The 4,842-nt window shown below is 42.5% G+C and overlaps 1 protein-coding gene and 1 long non-coding RNA gene across 3 annotated transcripts in view; both read right to left on the reverse strand.

Annotated features, from left to right (window-relative positions):
* Positions 1-4,842, reverse strand: part of LOC116689692 (AT-rich interactive domain-containing protein 3B) — a 62,912-nt gene that overhangs the window by 54,497 nt on the left and 3,573 nt on the right. The gene's annotated exons all lie outside the window — the stretch shown is intronic.
* LOC116689704 (uncharacterized) overlaps positions 1-4,842 on the reverse strand; it is a 16,686-nt gene that overhangs the window by 11,157 nt on the left and 687 nt on the right. The gene's annotated exons all lie outside the window — the stretch shown is intronic.

Below are 4,842 nucleotides of genomic sequence, written 5' to 3' on the forward strand. Positions count from 1 at the left end.
AAAAAAACGATTATATTTGGGTTAAGGCAATACCCCAATTTCTCAAACACTATGTAAACACCTTATCGAGGTTTAAATCGGAGTTCTCATTACCCAGTCAACCAAAGGTTTTCAGTAACCATAGCATCCTAGCCTATATACACCTTGCACAGGTTATCATTGGATTAAGCGTCTGAGCATACTTCAACTGCCCCTCCCCACTCTGATGGAGTGGTTTTTGAACTAATAAACTGAACTGAAAGAATCCGCCAACACTGCGGGTCGTTGTTGCTACGACACCATACAACAAACCAGCGATGCATACATAGGCAAAAAGAGCCTGCGGCCAATCCGTTTTACTCAGTGGACATCGGGAGGTGGCTAACGTAAACTGATCGTCAAAGCTGTGTCTCGAAAAAAAAGTGTGGGGGGGCGAGCACCCCAAGCAGTGGCCGCTGGCTAATGTTAACAACACTAGTTACGGATAACGTTAAAATCTGCCGAACAAGTTCTCGGTCGTCTGGCGTGAACATGTTGACATAGGTCAACCGGACGAAAACGGCAGTTGCGCATTGGCAGAGTGCCACCTACTGTACCGGAGGTAGAGTTACTCCTGTCATTCTCCCTACTCTGATTCTTCCCAAGGGAGTAGGCCAGCCTCCACTAAGTGAAGCTCCTATGGCGCCATTTTTATGCTACCTAGCATTCACCCACCGTTAGCATTCTATTGACTGCCATTCCTTTTGACGTCACTTTGACAGCAAATAACTTTACATCTGAAGTGTATAAAAGTCTTTATTTGTCCATTGTTTCTTTCTAAAGAAACAACAATGTATAAAATTACCTTGTAGCTCACGTTATGCATAGCAGACGTTTTTTGTAAAAATATTCTAACGATTATGAGCTGGTTAGCTGCTTGAGTTAATTGTTCATTTTAAGAGACTAATCTTATTTTCCCTTTTGTGTGTTTAGTATTACCCTTTAATAAAGCAAAATTATGTATAATCTGATTAATCAATGAATATTGGGTAGAATACTTGATTACTAAAATAGTGGATAGCTGTAGACCTAAATGAGAGTACGGCCTTTGCACTAATTTACTTAGTCTGAAAGGATGATACAACACAGTTTTTCATTTTATCCTGGTTTGCAGCATTTCCCATCCAAATGTCAAGAAAAATCTAATCAGGCTGTAGGGGCTAATTATCCAGCCTCTCGTAATTAAGCCTGCTAAAAACATTGCCTTGTAAAATCTAACTGAACTGAGCTAACGTTCTTGGCTGTTAGTCTATGTGACATAATGAAAAAGAGGAACCACATTGGGCAATGTTGAGTGTATTTGTGATAGAACTTTCTTCACTGAGTCTTGGGATATCATTTAAAAAAAAAAAAAAAAAAAAAAGAAACGCCCAAATAGAAACATTCAAATGCCATCACTAATCTCTCAACTTGATGCCTAGTTATCACACCTGACAAGCATTCCTTGTTATATCAGCCCTGCTATGTGACGAGAGAAGAACTCATATCAGTTGCTGTTTTGTAGCTTTGTGTCATCACTCTTCCTCTGTGATCACAGCATTACAAATCTAGACATGCTCTGCTCACTACCTCAACTTTCTTTCATTTGTCAGAAAATAGAGTTGCACAAGAACAAACAGAACGTGAACTTAAAACTTGTAAACCTGTGAAACTAAAAGCCACTGCATTCACACACCACCTGTAGTACACCACACAACCCCTCTCAGTTACAACACCCAGCCAATCCGACTGAATTTCTGTCACCCCCAATGGAGTGGACATAAGACACACATCTGCTGTTCAGCAGGCGTGATTAAAACTATTAATCACAGAGGGATTATTGCAAGGAGTAGGGCTCTATAGACGTGTGTGGTGTGTGTGGTGTGGTGTGTGTGTGTGTGTGTGTGTGTGTGTTGTGTGTGTGTGTGTGTGTGTGTGTGTGTGTGTGTGTGTGTGTGTGTGTGTGTGTGTGTGTGTGTGTGTGTGTGTGTTTGTGTTGTGTGTGTGTGTGTGTGTGTGTGTGAGCCGGAGGGGTGGACGGGTGTGTGGATTACAGGGGTCATGCAGCCTCTGTCCTACTGCGGTGGAGGCCAGAGTGCTGAGGCCGGCCGGCTGCCCACCCTTGTCCTCTCTACACGCGACGCCTTTGTCCATCCTCTTGTTTGTCAATTATTTACTCTGCTGTTTAGGACAGGACTGAGGTCACCACACATACATCACTGACAGAAAAACACCGGCTACCCATGTCTGTCCACCCCCATCTGACCTGTACAGGCCCTCAACACTCATATACACTAAAAACACTTCGGAGTACAGGACTACAAGACAGATTCATCAAATGGTTGTCAGTCAGGTGTTAAGATTCTGACAATTTACATACAACTAAACATTACCTTGCAACAGGGATATGTGTTCTTATGTTCCACCTGTTTCATCCATCTTTCATGTTCCAACCATTGTTTAGGAGCTACAGTACGACTTTAAAAAAAATTCATAACTATATGTTGCTTGAAATGTTGATGAACTAGCAAACGGACATTGTTATCTTGTCAGACTCTGTTCCGGATGAAATCAGAAGCCAAACTTGTTATACAGGATCTGCTATCTGTCTCGAGAGCATGGCAAAGTCTGTGTCTAAGTGGTCGCAGCATTCGCACACAGGGTGCTTTGGGTAAAAGCCTCCACCTTATAGTTACTGGCTACATGTAAATGTTAATGTAAATGGTCTTCCATACACTTGTCCCTTCTAGCTAGCCATCCAATCTCTCATCTGTCACTGCTTTAAGAACATAATAAATGTGCTCCCTACATTACATTATAGGGGGGCGGTATTTGTGGCATCTGCCAGACTTGTCTCTAGCCTCTCGAAGACAATGACATCAAAAAAAACAACAAAAAACAGTTCCCCTGCCTCTACTGCACCCTTCCCCCTAAAGTGGTGCAACCTGAAACTGCCTGAAGAGATGAGCCGTCATTAAATACTGCAGAGCTGACATAATGACAGGAAAGATAAAAGAGAGGAAACAAAAAAAGGCCAGACCAATTCTCGTCCCATAATGCCTCCCCCAACCCCCAGGCTCAGCCCGACTCTCCTAATAAAAGACACCGAGCCACAGACAGAGCACTGGTCAGCTGCAACTTTGCTGCTGGGATCTTCTGTTTTGACACATTCACACACAGTCTGGCCATCTCGCAGTATAATACTGCTTACTCGACTTTTTCTGACACTTATGGAAACAATAAGCAGCCCAAACAATGCATTGATACTCCATTTCATACAATATACATGTGATCTTTTATATCATCTCAAGCAGTGAAGTTAGAGGCTCTAGTTGATATACAGTAAGTAATAATTAAGAAAAAGACTACTACTGCTCCTCATCCCAGCTCTATATTACTGCTTTCCCTAAATATGGAAATGTGGTCTAGAGAAGCACCTTCAAAGACAGTTGCCTTTAAATAGACCGTAATAAAATCCAGACACATGATAAGCCACTGATCAAGCTCAGATATGTCCTCCGACACTGCCCACTCTTGTGCAACTCAGGCTTTTTATACCACCCACATGCTGCTGAGCTCTCTTAAACCTGCTATGTCACAAGCTATGATGCAAAACGACATGTAATTCGGCTTGGTTCCCAGTTCAGCGGTTCCCACAGAATCACAGTCTATTTGTGGTTGGGGGACCAATGTAACCCTTTTTTCAGTTTAAAATTTAATTGATGTCACTGTTGAGGGGTTTTGTTTGTTGAGCGGAGACAGCAAGGATAGTGTGATTAACGCTGGAGAGTCTTCTGGACCCTCAGCGCGCTGCTCTGAAGCCTGGCACCACCACCACAGAATTTTGTTTGTTTGTTCATAGCACCGGCCTGGTTAAAGTTAATTTAACTGAAGTGGTCCGCTTTAACAGGTGGTAACATAAGCTAATGTCGTCTATCGTAGCTAATATTAGGCCAATGAGGCTATAACAATATGAGGCGTCAATGATGTTCCTTTTTGGGGTCTCAAGAGGACTCACTTACAGAGCAGCTGCATTTTGGCCTATGAAAGTAAAGTTAAAAAGATAAGGCATCAGTTACATGCAGGGTGCGATTTGTGAAGAAAAGCAGTTTTGTTATCATGCATAACAAAACGGCAAGAATTAAATCCCCCTTTCCATACCATAGATATCAATCCACTTGTCCAGGCATGCCAAAACACTTTTTTATGACCTTCAATATTTAATGGGAAATAATCTCAGAATGAATTAGCACTGTGGCCAGGTTAGCTCAGTTGGTAGAGCAGGTGCACAGTGGTGGACACAGTGGCCGCGAGTTTGACACCTCCGGCCCTTTGCTGCATGTTTTCCCACCCCTCTCATGTCTTCATCTGTCCTGTGGAATTAAAGGCCTAAAATGGCAAAAATAATCATCTTAAAAAAAAGAAGAAGACTGAAATAGCCCAATGTGGTGTACAACATACACAGCGCTTTCAAGCCAGGGAGCAGAGTTTACTTTGCGGCGAAAACAAAATAAATTCACCAAGGAAACGCTTGTTCGTTCCTCGGGAGTGTCTTAATCCAAATCTGATCTTTTTTTCTAAATGTAATTTAGTTGTTTGGGTGCCTAAACTTAACACTTTCTGTGCCTGTCCCAAGCTCACAGTCTGCGGCTAAACAACGGCTGCTGGTAGCCGGCATCCCGGAGCTCTGTAGCAGCAAAATAAAACCAGCAACTGCTGCTCGGATTTTATTGTTCTATGGCCCTATTGGCGGTTCACGTTACAGCGCAGTTTAAAATACTTCTATTTTAAGTATATAATTAACATATGGTCTAGGCTATTGGTGAAGTAGATGATCACTTTGGG

The sequence above is a fragment of the Etheostoma spectabile genome, chromosome 1 (genome assembly GCF_008692095.1).
Source record: "Etheostoma spectabile isolate EspeVRDwgs_2016 chromosome 1, UIUC_Espe_1.0, whole genome shotgun sequence".
In the NCBI taxonomy this organism is placed as follows: domain Eukaryota; kingdom Metazoa; phylum Chordata; class Actinopteri; order Perciformes; family Percidae; genus Etheostoma; species Etheostoma spectabile.